Source organism: Mauremys reevesii, linkage group 6 (genome assembly GCF_016161935.1).
Source record: "Mauremys reevesii isolate NIE-2019 linkage group 6, ASM1616193v1, whole genome shotgun sequence".
Lineage (NCBI taxonomy): Eukaryota > Metazoa > Chordata > Testudines > Geoemydidae > Mauremys > Mauremys reevesii.
The window spans coordinates 5197683-5214093 of NC_052628.1; positions in this window are offsets into that span (position 1 = coordinate 5197683).

Here is a 16411-nt window from a genome sequence, read left to right on the forward strand (position 1 = left end):
GAATGAAAGGGGCGTCAGGTTTCTATAGTGATGTAAATATTCTAGCACATTTGTGCTGCTGGAGTTGATTTTCAGGCTGCAGGTGGCAGAAAGTCAAGATTCCCTCTTCCTCACGGCTGCCAAGAGCACAGTTAATATTTGGAAGAAGGAGGCACTGGGGCCGGGATGGCTTGTTGCACAACAAACACACACAGCACAGTTTCTCTACTGTTTCCATTATGTTTCAGCAAACAGCGGCAAAGCAAAGAGCAACGAGCCAGCAATAAAGGCCTTCACTGTAGCAAGCAAAATACGGTTCAGGTTTTGCCTGCAGAGAAGGGAGTGAGTCAGAGAGCAAGTGTACCCAGATTGCTGGCCAATTTGGCAGCAGCCGATTTAATGCATGAATAAATAAACACAGGATTTCCATTTTCTTGATTCTTTCCAAGAAAATCTAAATTGTAGGAGTTGCACATACCAATAAAAAGCCTGTTTTGGGGGAAACAGAATGAGATTCTGATCTGCAGAGAATGTGGAGTTTTATTTGAGTGGAATCCTCACCCAAACAGGTCAGAGGATCCTTTTAAAGGGATACCAGGCACTTAGAAACCAAACAATTTCAAGAAATGGGTTAAAAGTAGGTTCAGGTCCTATCCCTCCCTCTGAGTCTTCGATTGTGTTTTGGGCAGCTTTATGGTATCTTTTAAAAATGTTTTGCTCTTCCCTGTTGGTGGGTAAGACAAGAGACCCGCCCCCACCAACAACAAGAAAAACAAACTGACCATGCAGGAGAAAAGGTGAAAAGTCCTGTCACAAGGTAAACAAATCCAAAAAATAAAGAAAAAACCTTGCTAGCAAATTCCCTGGAGCCATCTGTTAGCTCCCCTATCCCCACTTAATTCAGGTCAGATTGTTCTCTGAATGTAATTTCAAGGTTCCTGACCCCAGACCTTCAAAATCCTGCCTCAACCCTCCTCCCACACAAATCATGAGACTGGCTTAAAATTCACGAGACTTTAAAAAAAAAAAAAGATTTGGGGATTCTCTGTATTTGCCTTCAGATTTTTAAGGCTGTAGGGGTCATGTTTTCAAGCTTTACTCCGCAAGCCTGAGGGCTAGAAACTTACTTCAAATTTAAAAAGCAGAGAGTTTCATAATCACTGAACTCCAGGAAGTGGGGCTTTAAGGAAAACAAGAAATACAGTGAGACTTGTGCTAAGAGCGTGAGATTTGGTGAGTCAGCGTTGCTGTGGTTCAGTAGAGAAGATAAAGGCTTCCTATTGCTTGCTGGTGTGAAACGGAGAGGGAAGACAAGACACCATAGGCCCTGACTCCATGTGTGTGCGGGTGCTCTGAGGCTGGAGCATCCATGGGAAAAAATTAGTCGGTGCTCAGCACCCACCAGTGCCCTCCCCCCATCAGCTCCTCCCTGTGCCTCCCACCTACTGCAATGAGCTGTTCAGCGGTGTGCAGGAGGAGAGGGAGGTGGGGCTTTGGGGGAAGGGGTGGAGTGGGGGCATTGCCTGGGCAGAGTGGGGGTCGAGTACCCCCCAGGAAATGACAAAGGCAGCGCCTGTGCAAGACACAATGGGCCAGGTTATCCGTTCTAGCCAAATGACGCCCCGCGTCAGGAGGGCATGTGTTTAACTTTACATGAGTCACTCCATTGACTTCAGCAGGAATACTCCCATCTATCTCAGGTACTTATCGAGTCCTGATTTCCTTAGCACCTCAGCCTCTCAATCTATAATACGCTTGTCTTCACAACACCCCTAGCAGTTAGAGCAGGACTATTATCCCCATTGTACAGATGGGGAACTGAGGCACAGAGAGGCTAAATGACTTGCCTAAGGTCACACACAAAGTCTGTGGCAGAGCAGGGATTTGAACACAGGTCTCCTGAGTCCCAGTCTAGCACTGTCCACTCTCTGTTACTTAAGGACCTTGCTGATGTGCAACCAAAGGCACTTAAGTGTTTTTGGTGACAGATTAGCTGGAACTGATTTTTTAAAATGATTTTTTTACATATTTTTCCCCTCTGTGGTGTCACTATAAGGCAAAGTTATAGTTGTCTGGGTGCCTCAGTTGTGCATTTACATAATGTAACACATTTGGGGAATAATTACAGAATTCTCGTAATGTCTTCTTTCCCTTAAAATACTGCTAAATACTCTCCACTTTAAGAGTTTTGTGTCTAGGAATTATTATTAATCCCATTGTCCAGGTGTATACTCTATACCTCTACAAAGTGATTATTAATCATTCCCAGACAAAAAAACTATCCTCCTGAAGAATCCTAAAGCACTTTACAAACCTTAGAGGAATGGTTTATTCCAGAGTTAAATGCATCTTCTGGGCTGGGACCAACAGCAACACTATATGCCAGTTTAGGACAGGAAGTGAGAAATCATGCCATAGCTTACTGAAACTGCAGGGAGGAATTAGGTAGGCAAAATGCAAATACCCGAGTTAGAATTTGGCCAGGACACCTGTTGGGAAAAGTGCCATGGGCCCTTTAATGCCCATGAGTGGTCAGGACCTTGGTTTTGTGTCTCATCCCAAACGGAGGAGTAATATTAGCACCTTACTCATGTTTCCACATGGGTTGCCAGGTCTTGGCACTTGCCTTTCGTGCCTTCTATTCCCGGTCCTGCATGCCATAGGTTGTGATGTAGGGTCCGGTATGACGGAGAAGAAGTTTCTATTGTTGCACATACCGGGTGGAAATAGGGCAGTGATCAATAAGACTTTGGGGTTGCAGTGCAAGCATCATGTGCCTGTGCCTTAACCTGCCCCCTGAAGTGGCTGTGCACATATTGAAGGAATCCCTTTTTCTAATCAATGGGTGATGCTTGATTTTGGCTCTGAAATTGGGAGGAGGGAGGTGTTGGCATCTTCATGCCATGGGACTGTACTATGTAGCCAATCTGATTGTTTTAAAGGGCAACACTAGAGCCACCTCTCACCATCCATGAGCAACAGAAATATTTCCATGACCGCCGTGTTTGCAATCCAAGCACAGAAAGTGAAACTGACACGGGTGGGCACAAGGGGCTGTGTGCAAGTGTGTGTGCATTTTCACAGGTGGAACTTGGCAAGGCAGGGGATGGTGCTTTGCATGTGATGGTTGATGGGTGATGTACTGTCGGGGACAACAGAGCAGCTGTTTCCATCTTGGGCTTCTTCCGTCTTAATCGTAAGAGCTAGTGACTTGGCGTATTAATGGACCACGTTGGCAGTTGCTGATGGCTGGGATGCCAGCAACTACTCCATCCTGCCTTTCGCAGCTTAGGAAGTGCAGGGCGAGAATTATAACCACAGCTTTGAAGTGCAGAAGAGGAAAAGCTGGGTATGGGGAGGTTTTTATAAAGCCTGCAGTGAGCCAAAACTACAGAAGAGACAAGATGTCACTGAGTTCCCCCTCCACCCTTGAAAAGTGGCTCTGGTGTTTTCTGCTGAAATAATTGGTGCTCTGGCTGACATCCCCCCTCTGAACAAAACAGGTTCACAGGTCCAAGGCTGCAGGCAAGAGATTACCAAACGCTGGCTTCACGTGCTGCAGGCAAGAGATTACCAAACGCTGGCTTCACGTGCTGCATTGCTGCTATCCAGCTCCTTGTTTGTAAAGGGCTTTGGGATGCCTGGGGCCAAATTCTGATCTCAGTTACACTGGAGTAACTCCACTGAGGCCTGAGGATTTTACCCCATTACTCTGAACATACTCCACTGCTAGTAAGATGAGACTCCAGTCTGGATATGAAAGGCGATATAGGGAATCGCATCCTATTCTATTTAGTTCACCTTTATTATTCACATTCCTAATGTCACCCAACAGAGCCAGGGGTTTATGGACAATTTGCCAAAAGTCCAAGGGCTGCCCCTAATTTCCACAAAACGGAGCAGCAGCCACTCTCCCAGTTAGAGGTGACCTGCCAAGGGAAAAGAAGGGGGCTTGTCCACCTGTAAAAGACACAAATAACTGCTAGGTCTTTTTTTCTACATCATAAACATAAAAGATTGGGGGGAGGGAGAGACAAACCTCTTCTCTTCCCCTCTGGAGTTCTCTTTAATAGGAGGCTACAGATCCCAGCATGCTGCGCGGCTGAGAACCTGAATGAAAGGGAAAAAATGGCCATGGTGCAGCATGGTGACAGCAGGAATTCCTAGTCAAAGAGCATCAGCCAACCACGTGAGAAACAGAAAGAAAGCAAAAAAGATCAAAGGGAGGAAATCCAGCTAGAGGCTGTAAAAAAGTCTCCTTCCCTTTTTCAAACCTCCCAATTCCTTAGTCAAGAGAAATAGAAAATCTTGTCTGTGCTTGGCAGCATTTAAGCGGGTGAGGAAATAAGGGATGCTTTTAAAAACAGCACAAACAAGTGAGCAAAGGATAGAAGAAAATCAAAGCTCAGGAAAAATGAGACACATTGGAGGGGGTGGGGGTAGAATGAAGCTGGGAGTCAGGACGCCTGGCTCTGCCACTGGCTAGACTCTTCGCTGCTCTGTACCTCAGTCTCCTCACCTGTGAAGTGAGGATAGTGACTCATGAAGGAGATTTGGGAAGTCAGTTAAATAAGTTGTAAATTGCTCTGAGATCCTCAACTGAAAGGCACAGCAGAGCTGCAAAGAGTCACCATGGCCTAGTGGATAAGGCCTGCTCCTTGGACTCAGGACATCTGTTGTGCGACTGGCCTGCAGCGAGACCTTGGGTGGATCACTTCCCATCTCTGTTTCCGTGTCACGTTGGACTTTCAGCTCTGTGGGGCAGAGGCTGTCTCTCCCTCTACATTTACACAGTGCCTTGTGCAATAAAACCCTAATCTGGGTGGAGGTCTGTAAATGCTGCACTAAAATGGAGATAATCACACCAACCGCCTTTGTAAAGTGCTTTGAGATCTGCTGATGAAGAGCACTAGAGAAGCACTTTATTATTATTATTAATACAAATAATTTATTCATGCAGGGCAGCACGTAATCAATGAGCAATCAAATGTGCTAGGTGGGTATTGGCAGATTGCAGGAAGCTCATCATTTTCGTCATGTTGCCTTGACTTTTATGCCCCTGATTTTTTACCCTTTGAAAGGTCATCTGGCTAAGCACATTATACCAGTTCTAACCAGGCAGCTCCAGGTTGCAGACTTGCCCAGAGGCAGGCCAGTCATAACCTAGAGCAGTCCAATTACATTGGGAGCCATTTTGGTCCTCTAACCAGTCCAGCCTGTCAAGCGGGCAAAGGGGGCTTCTCCTGCTCTCTGGTTTGTAACTATGTGTGCAGCGCCTCCTGGAGACAGGGTGCACAATCTCATTCCACCTTGAAAAGCGAGCCCTGACAATACGAATTAGTGTAAACCAAGCACTAGGACTGAAAGGAGCAGGCACCTGCAGCCTGAGGCTGGGGGAAGATTCAGAATTCTCCCACTTTGAACAGCAAATGAGTCGACTGTGGGTCAGATTCTGATACCCTTACTCATGCTGTGGAGGGCTTTACTCAACAAATTGTCCCATTAAAGTCTCACTGCTACTCAGAGAGGATATCAGAATCTGGCCTTGTATTAAAGATGTGTGATTGCAAAGAATCGCCTTGTTAACCCTCCTTAAAACCCCTGTGCATAGCCATGTGGTAGTGGTGGACAGGACTTGGTTAGGCTAAGAGAGGGGAGCAGCAAAAAACGTTTTCACAGACCCTTCTGAAAGGTTAGGACAGCTCTGTTTAAACCCGTGTCAATGAGAAGAGACTTGGGCCATTACATCTTCATACCTGTGTCTATGGCATAGGGAAATGTTGTCCAATGAATCTTGTTTTACGTGACCAGTTTCAAGCTGTCTGGAGGGGCTCAGGAATGTGAGTATAAACATCAGGGCAGAACTGCTAAGAAGTGCAGCACACCACACCAAACCGGTTGTGAGTTCTGAACTTAGATTTCACCAACCAAGTATCAAGTGTGAACTCCTCAGGCACTACAACAACCGTAACATGGAGTCACAGACTCTCTCCTTGGGCTCTCCGATCTATCCTGCCACCCAGGCAAACTTGCCTTTGTGACAGATGGTCCCTGACACCAAAAATCACAACAATATTCAGGTTACTCCCAGCCCCAAAAGGACCAGTCACTTACCCCAGGTCAATTTCACTTTAGATCCTACACAAGACAACTCTTGTAGCCAATCCTATGATAAATTAACTAAAGATTTATTAACTAAGAAAAAGAAATGAGAGTTATTTACAAGGTTAAAGCCGGTAAACATACACACAAATGAGTTAGTCTTAGATTATAAAAGGCAATAGAAGCTTCTGTAATATGCAAGCTGTGTGTCCTTTAGGGCTAACCCAGGCCAACCCTGGGGAGCTTTTGCTTATGCTTAATAATCCTTGCTCCTCAGAGTCCAAATGGCATAAAGATGCAGCTCTTTCCTGTCAGGGATTTGTATTCTCTTCCCCCAGAGTTCAAGCCGACGGGGCAAGTCTCCATGCATGTCTCCTCTTCGTGCTTGTGGGAGGAGCATCAACAAAGTCTTTTGTCCTCCGATGTTCCACAATGGCTCGTTTGGTTTCAATGAACCACCTTGTGGGCAGGACTTAACACCTTCTGCAGTAAACTAGCATGGGAAACTTGGCAATGTGTCTCTCCTGACTGGGGAGAGAGGTTTCCAATTTAAGAACAAATACTTTTACAATCACAGAACAAACACTTAAATACTCCCTTATAACGTGAGATACAGATATTCTAAGTGAGGTTACTGCATGCAGCACCTTGCAAGCATTTCAGAGAGTCTAAATATGAAACACATTTTTATAAATCTAATACCTATTTTAATAATACTAACACACAGGTGAGCCGGACTGGTTTCCAGCTATGCAGTCATCAGTATCCAGTTGGGGCCTTGGTATGAGCTGGCACCTGTCTGCCAGCATCACAACCAGATCAACCAAAGTCCCTGGCATAGCAGTAGTGAGAAAACTCCACTGGAAATTCTGGGGGTGCGATGTGGATCCATGTTTAAACCTGGCTGTCATCCCAGGGAAGACAGTGCCTGACGGAGTGGAGATGGAGAACCTTAGTCAGGTTCAGCGTAGCACCTGGAGAAAGGGATACAAAGCCGAGAATAACAACAAAACAACAACAACTGTACAGTGTGTAGTATCCCTCCACCCTAGCAACTGTTCCTACTGAGGGGATGGGGATATGTTCCTTTAGAATCATGTGATGATCCTGCAACCTGTACTCACAGCAGTAGACCTGGGGGACTCAATGGGGTTATTTCGGTGAGTAAGGATTACTTGCATGTGTAAGGGTTGCAGGATCGGGCCCTAGTTGAGTATCCCCAGAAATCAGAGGTAGTTTTTCAGCAGTCCCTTCTAGTCATGAGGAGAGATTAATAAGACTGGGACTTTTCAGCTTCAAAAAGAGATGACTATGGGGGAATATGATAGAGGACTATAAAATCATGATGGGTGTGGAGACAGTAAATAGGGAAGTGTTATTTATTGCTTCTCATAATACAAGAACCAAATGAAATTAATAGGCAGCAGGTTTAAAACAAACAAAAGGAAGTATTTTTTCACACAACACACAGTCAACCCATGGAACTCCTTGCCAGAGGATGTTGTGAAGGCCAAGACTATAACAGGGTTAAAAAAAGAACTAGATAGACCTATTCTCCATGAATTTATCAGTGGCTATTAGCCATCATGGACAGGGATTCAACACCATGGTCAAGTGTCCTTGGCCTCTGTTTGCCAGAAGCTGGGAATGGGTGACAGGGGATGGGTCATTTGATGATTGCTGTTCTGTTCATTTCCTCTGAAGCACCTGGCATTGGCCACTGTTGGAAGACAAGATACTGGGCTAGATGAACCTTTGGTCTGATCCAGTATGGTCGTTCTTATGCTTTCTTGTCATTTTGTGGGGCAGCAGCCTCCGCATGTGAGGTTCTGACCCCCATCTACCGCAGTTTTCGCATGAGCGAAAGTCTACATCCTCTCACCCAGTCCTGTAGCCTTATAAAAGCAAAGCAATGGGTTTTTTGATGCTACCTCACTTTCCCAGTACTCTCTCGCCAGTCCTTCAGACTGTATTCTTTCACCTTGAGCAGGGCCAGCTCTACAGTTTTCGCCGCCCCAAGCAGCGCACCGAATTGCCGCCGCGGACAGCGGGGGCAGTCCGTGCGCCGTTAGGGTGACAGGCGCGTTTCCGCGGCGGTGGCAATTCGGCGGCAGCTTCTATGTTTAGCTGCAGCCGTCGCGGACAACTAAACATAGAAGCTGCTGCTGAACTGCCGCCACCGCAGAAACACGCCTGCCGCCCTAAGGGCACACGGACTGCCCCCACTGTCTGCAGCGGCAATTCGGTGCGCTGCTTGGGGGCAAAACAACAGGTACTGCTGCCCCTTGTAGATTGCCTCCCCAAGCACCAGCTTGGAATGCTGGTGCCTGGAGCCGGCCCTGACCTTGAGGCATCTCAGTTCTTCATAAGGTGTTTATGTCATTCTCCCTGCATTGCCACAGCAGATGCTCAACTCTTTCATGGCCTTCAAAATGTGTTGTACAACCTGTCTTTGAACTTGTTTAGTAAATATAAATTCCCATTTGGGTCAGAGTGACCTGTTAGTGCTCTATCATATACAATGGAGATATACCTATCTCACAGAACTGGAAGGGACCCTGAAGGGTCATTGAATCCAGCCCCCTGCCTTTGCTAGCAGGACCAAGTACTGATTTTGTCCCAGATCCCTAAGTGGCCCTCTCAAGGGCTGAATTCACAACCCTGGGTTTAGCAGGCCAATGCTCAAACCACTGAGCTATCTATCCCCCTGCTCTAAATACACTTACTTCACTTCTATCATAGCTATTAAGTGTGCCATTACTCAAGTTTAGGACAAATTTCATACAACCTTCATCTTTTTTTTTTCTCTTTGGTCCACAGTTTGCGCCATTCCTTCCTAAGTTCTCTCTTTACCAAACTTTTTAAGTCCTCTTTACTCAGAGGGATCTTTATATCAGCCTCTCTCTCTTAAAAAAAACCCACACATTTTTCATGCTGTATCTGCCATTTAATTGCCTGGTATCCTGACATGCCAGCATCCACACTATTACTATGTGTATATCTAATTGTACTAGCTCCATAGCTGGGAACAATATTTCACTGACGAAGTCATCCCTGCTGTTCCAGGCTCTCTTTCCAATTGATAAAGAGTCAGGATACCAGTCACGGTTGGTCATACGTCCCGTATCCAGGTCAATGCCAACAGTCGGCTCATCAGTTTGGCCATCACAATGACCACAAAACTGGATAGTCTAATAGATCTCTTCATTCCAAATTCAGGGATACAAAAGGCTGTTCCCTTCCCACTCTGCCTCCATTTGCCATGGATAAACTCATAAATCTTGGTTTTCATATTTGATGGTCTTGCTCTTTGTTTTATTGTATAATTCCAAATCCACAACTGTCCAGCTATAGTTTGATTTCAATTTTCTCTCAGACCGTCCTTTTCACGCATAAGAACAGTCATACCGGGTCAGACCAATGATCCATCTAGCCAGTATCCTGTCTTCCGCAAGTGGCACGCCAGGTGCTTCAGAGGGAATGAACAGAACAGCAATCCTCAAATGATCTATCCCCGTCACCCATTTCCAGCTTCTGGCAAACAGAGGCCAGAGACACTTCAGAGCATGGTTTTGCATCACTGCCCATCTTGGCCAATAGCCTTTGATGGACCTATCCTCCATTAACGTATCTAGTTCTTTTTTAACCTAGTTATACTTTTGGCCTTCACAACATCCCATGGCAATGAGTTCCACGCTGACTGTGCGCTGTATGAAGAAATACTTTCTTATGTTTGTTTTAAACCTGCTGCCTATTAATTTCATTGGGTGACCCCTGGTTCTTGAGTTACGTGAAGGAGTAAATAATGCTTCCCTACTCATTTATCCACACCAGTCATGATTTTATAGGCCTCTATCATATCTCCTCTTAGTCGACTTTTTTCCAAGCTGAAAAGTTCATCTTTTTAATTTGTCCTCATATGAAGGCTGTCCCATACCCGTAACCATTTATGTTGCTCTTCTCTTGACCTTTTCCAATTTAATATATATCTTTTCTGAGATGGGGTGACCCAGACTGCACCCAGTATTCAAGGTGTGGATGTACCATGGATTTATGTACTCGGCTTGTGATATTTTCTGTCTTATTATCTATCCCTTTCCTAATGGTTCTTAACATCGCTAGCTTTTTGGACTGCTGCTGCTGCACGTTGAATGGATGTTTTCAGAGAATTATCCACAATGGCTCCAAGATCCATTTCCTGAGCAATAACACCTAAGTTAGACCCCGTCGTTTTGTATGTATAGTTGGGATTATGTTTTCCAATGTGCATTACTTTGCATTTATTAACATTGTATTTCATCTGCCATTTTGTCACCCAGTCTTGTCAGATCCCTTTGAAATTCTTTGCAGTTAGCTTTGGACTTAACTATCTTGAGTAGTTTTGTATTATCTGTAAGCTTTGCTACCTCACTGTTTACCCCTTTTTCCACATCATTTATGAATATGTTGAACCACACTGGTCCCAGTACAGACCCGTGGGGGACTCAGCTATTTATCTCTCTCCACCGTGAAAACTGACCATTTATTCCTACCGCTTGTTTCCCATCTTTTAGCCAGTTACTGATCCATGAGAGGACCTTTCCTCTTATTCCATGGCTGCTTACTTTGCTTAAGAGGACCTTGTCAAATGCTTTCTGAAAGTCCAAGTGCACTATATCACCCTTATCCACATGCTTGTTGACCCCCCTCACAGCTTTCTAATAGATTGGTGAGGCATGATTTCCCTTACAAAAGCCATGTTGACACTTGCCCAATAAATTGTGGCAATTTTTGTGTCTGATAGTTCTGTTCTTTACTATAAAAGCAGCAAAGAGTCCTGTGGCACCTTATAGACTAATAGACGTTTTGGAGCATGAGCTTTCGTGGGTGAATACCCACTTCGTCGGATGCATGTAGTGGAAATTTCCAGGGGCAGGTATATATATATGCAACCAAGAAGCAGGCTAGAGATAATGAGGTTAGTTCAATCTGATCTGAAATTTCCACTACATGCATCCGACGAAGTGGGTATTCACCCACGAAAGCTCATGCTCCAAAACGTCTGTTAGTCTATAAGGTGCCACAGGACTCTGCTGCTTTTACAGATCCAGACTAACACGGCTACCCCTCTGGTTCTTTACTATAGTTTCAACCAATTTGCCTGGTACTGAAGTCAGGCTTGCCGGCCTATAATTACCAGGATCACCTCTGGAGCCTTTTTAGAAAATTAATGTCACATTAGCTATCTTTCAGTCATGTGATACAAAGGCAAATTTAAATGGTAGGTTACATACCACAGTTAATAGTTCTGCAATTTCATATTTGAATTCCTTCAGAACTCTTTGGTGAATCCCATCTAGTCCTGGTAACTTCTGTTTAATTTATCAATTAGTTCTAAAACCTCTTCTATGGACACCTCAATCCAGGACTGTTGATCTTCATGTCATTGTACCAGTAGCTCTTTTCCCTCATTGGCATGCTCTTCCATCTCCCCATTCCGCTGTGAATGTGTTTTGGTAGCTTCTGCATAGGATATTTTGTGGGTAGTTTTAATGGTCTCTCTCTAGCTCATTCTGCTGCCACACACACTTGATATGCGGCACTGTACTTATTTCCACGATTGCTGCATTTTAGTTTTGGTCCATCCACACAGGGCTCAAACAAACATTCCCCTCCACATTTACCACATCTCCTTTTCCCCTTACAGACAGCTGCCACTTGCCTAAGCCTGAGACCTTTATAACATCTCCCAGAGGCCAGGATATATGGTTTAACCTAGAGGAGTTGATCTCTATTAGCCTTATCACGTAGCATTGCACCTCTAAATGTTACTGAGATGACTGTGGATGGTTTTTGTATTCTTCCTGGCTCCTGCTAATTAATCACTCAAATAGCACGTGGTCCTCACTATACCACTTTTCATTCCATCTGCAGTCCAGGGAACCCCATACCTTATCCCTCTGGCTTCCATCATACATTTAGGTAGCTAGAAAATTACTTTAATTTTCGCTAAAATCCTAGGTTTAAGAAGTTTCTCAGCCTGCCCTTTATGTGCACATTCTACTAATAAATCTCCACCCTGCATGCTTTTAGCTCTTAATAGAGCTGATACTTCACCTAATCTATCCTGTGAAAACAGCAGGAGTCACATCTCATATCTTCAGCTATGAATTAGATAAAGAAGATGTCAGTTCCTTTTCTTCCTCTCCCTCCCCCCCAATCTGTCTGCTTCCTCTTCTTTAGGTGCAGATCTTTCTATTCCCCCACCCCCACTTCCTACTCTGAAGCCATTCCTCAGACTTTGCTTCTTTTCCTTCATTTTCTAGCATAACTACCAGCCTTTTCCCTCTCAGACTATTTCCAGCTCTGTTCAGCCACCCCAGAGTGCCAAACCCCAGCTCTCAGCCAAACTAGCCAAAAGCCACCCCAGGCCCAGCCTCTCAAGCTCTCTTCCACCTTCAGTTTCCTGACTTTATACTAACCAGCCCACTCTGACCCTGCTGGGCTTCATGATTAGTTAAACCTGGTTCTCCCTCCAGGTGCAGCCAGGTACCATAATTGGCCTCTCAGGCCCACATGAATACCTTCAGGGGTCAGTGGTGGATTAGCCACTAGGCTAATGGGGCCTGTGCACAGGGTCCCTGGAAAAATAGGTGCTCCCCGCACCCTGACCTGCTCACCCAGCACTCCTGCTGGGAAGTGGGGTCAGGCCATAGGGGCTCGTCGCACCCTGCCTGGCACGCCCTGATCCCACACCCCACCAGGAGTGCAGAGTGGAGTGGAGCAGGGCAAGCCCCTGCACCCTGACCCCATTTCCCCAGCAGGAGCGCCAGGGAGGGGCAGAGTGAGGACTGCAGGGGGAGGGGCCCCCATTTGCTCTGGCCCAGGGCTCCACAGAACCATAATCCGCCTCTGTGTGGGGTTCACACCCTATCGCGAACATAAATACTAAGTATTATTATAGTATACATAAATATCATCATTCATCGCCCACTTCTGCCATTCATATAATCAGTGCTATGGCGCCATCTAAAGAACGGTGAAAGACAAAGGATATATAGTGCAAAGTCCAGCCTTTCAAATCCTTTACCTCATCTCCTGGAAGCAGTGGGGCTATGTCTACACAGGGCACCTTACAATGGTGTGTTTTCGCACACCCCGAGTGACAAAAGTTTGAGTGGCAAAAGTGCCAGTGTAGACACAGCATAACTCTTGGCTCTTTGAATCCAGCTCCTCCTTTTCCACTAGTGCCTCTTTGATGAGGCTGAAAGAGGAGAACAAGGATAACTCCAAGGCTTTGCCCTCACTAGAACATGACATCAAGTTAGAACGTGGACTCAAGGAGCTGTGTTAACTAACACGATGCTGACCACAACTTTGCAATCAGTATAGACAGGGATATATGGTGTCCAGCACTGTGTCCGGTGGTCATGGTTAATGCTTGCACCACATGCGAGGTAGGCATTATTATCTCCATTTTATAGATGAGTAAACTGAGGCACAGAGCAGTGACACTGCCCAAGGCTAGACTAGGGTGAAACACAGCAGCTTTTAAACAGTGCACAGCAATAGTACACAAACGATCTGGCTAGGAAGCAATGAACACTTGGCATGAGATTTAAAACTACCAGGATCTCTTTTTAAGGTTAGAGAAAATAGAGTCGGAAACTGACCTACGTAAGACTAGCATCAAGGAGTGGTAAAAAAAAATGCAGGTCAAAATTTGCTGAATCAGAGCTGTAATATTAGCTTCCTTGTAAAGGTCAGTGCACGTACAGAGTATAAACACTGGTATGGACCAAACAGATGCATCCTTCCCAATCATTGAAGCATGTTTCCTTGTGTTAATTTGTTAATTACTGCAGACCTGCTCCCGCCTTACTCAAACAGTTGCCATTGACCTGAAGACTCTGCTGAGCTAGATTGTAGACCACGGTGATGTCAGTAGCCTCCCCCTGCCATACACTGAGCTGATGTCCCCACAAAACTCAGAAGGTTCCGTGACCAGGGTTTCTCTATCCTTAAAAGGCAGCACTACGTGGCTGCAGTCGGGAATGTGAGTGAACGGAAATCTTTAGGGAAAATCATTGATAAACTTCCAACTCCTAGTGCTCAGTTTACATCAGGTTATATTGCTTTGCATTTTCAACATTCTTTACAAAGACAAGGACTACAGACTGAGATTTTCCATGGCATCCCCTCATGTGGACTGATGAGGCCTGGAGGCTGGCTCTGATTGAGCCAAACCCCTGACCTGGTAATTTTTGTAACAAAAATCTGCTAATACAATTTCATCTTGTGCAGTCATTGCTTCCCAGGAGTGAGTTCCCCCATCCTGTAATGCAGGGGTAGGCAACCCATGGCACAGGTGCTGAAGGCAGCACGCGAGCTGATTTTCAGTTGCACTCACACTTCCCAGGTCCTGGCCACTGGTCCGGGGGGCTCTGCATTTTAATTTAATTTTAAATGAAGCTTCTTAAACATTTTAAAAACCTTATTTACTTTACATACAACAATAGTTTAGTTATATATTATAGACTTATAGAAAGAGCCCTTCTAAAAACATTAAAATGTATTACTGGCACACGAAACCTTAAATTAGAGTGACTAAATGAAGACTCGGCACAGCACTTCTGAAAGGTTGCCGACTCCATCTTGTAATGGATACATTTACATTTAGCTGTATTAAAACACACACTGTTTGCTTTGTACCCAGCTTACCAAGTGAACCAGGTTTCTCTGTATCTGTGACCTGGCCTCTTCATTATTTACCCCTCCCCTGATTTTTGTGTCATCTTCAAACTTTCTCGGTGATGATTTTATATTTTCTTCCAGGTCATTGATAAAAACGATAAACAGGGTAGGCCCAAGAGCCACCCTGAAAACCTGTTTCAGTCTGTCTGCAGACTCATTTTGTTCTCGTTTCGTATTTAGGAGGTTCCCTCTGCAGGATTGAGAACTAGAAACTTACTTAAAAAAAAAAATCTGAATGTGTCATGCAGGCCACGTAGATATATCATACAGGCTAAGTCTGGCCTATGGGCCATACGTTGGACAAGCCTGACTTAGCAATATCTCATTTGGGGCCTGTAGGTATTACTGTAATACAAATTAATAATATTTTTTTATGTGGAAAACTAGGTTCTTATCTCATGGTGCCTTATCATAGGTTGTGAATAGGCCTGAATATTTTTCTGATTGGAGACACTTCCTCTAATATTTCCACAAATTGATTTTAGCAAAATCTAAGTGCAGTATAGAAGGACTCATGCTCCAAAATGTGGACCTGGTTTGAAGACCTGGATTATAAACTCCCTGGAGTTTGGGTGGTGTTTGGCTCTAAGGACCTGTTTTGGTTCACTATACAGAGAGGAGGCCGTCTGAAAAAAATCATATCTGATTAGCCTGTATGGAATTTTTGTCACCTCAAAATACATGGCCAACAGGGTCAGCTCCAGGCACCAGCTTATCAAGCAGGTGCTTGGGGCAGCGACTCCAGAGAGGGGCGGCACTTTCACGTATTCGGCAGCAATTCCGCTCGGAGTGAAGGACCTCCCGCTGAATTGCCGCAGATCGCGATTGCGATTGTGGTTGTTTTTTTTTTTGGCTGCTTGGGGCAGCCAAACCCCTGCAGCTGGCCTTGCTGGCCAATGCTTATGTTATTAACAACCTAATTCTACAGTCAACCTGTGGAATTTGTTGCCATGGGATGTTGTGAAGGCCCAACGTATAATTGGGTTAAAAAAAGAACTAGATGAGTTAATGGAGGATAGGTCCATCAACGGCTCTTAGCTAAAATAGGCTGGGATGCAACCCGATGCTCCAGGTGTCCCTAAACCTCCAACTGCCAGAAGCTGGGACTGGACGACAGAAATTGTCCTGTTCTTTTCATTTCCCCTGACTCTGAAGCATCTGGCACTAGCCACTGTCAGAAGTCAGGATGCAGGGCTAGACAGACCATTGGCCTGACGCAGTATGGCTGTTCTTATGGTATTATTGATTATTAGTGCCTGGAGCCTAGGTTGAGGCCCCATTGTGTTAGGGATTGTACAAACACCTAGTCATAATAATGCCTTGCTCTCACCTAATGCTTTTCATCAGTAGGTCTCAAAGCACTTTACAAAGGAGGTCAGTCTCATTATTTTACAGATGGGGGAAACTGAGGCACAAAAAGCTGAAGTGACTTGCCCAAGGTCACCTAGCAGGCAAGTGGCAGAGCCAGGAATAGAACCCAGGCTCCCTGTCCAGTGTTCTGTACACACGACAGTCCTGCCCCCCCAAAGGTTATAATCTAAATAACCAATGGGTGGGACAGAAAACAACAAAGTGACTAGGCCAAGCTTACGCTGCA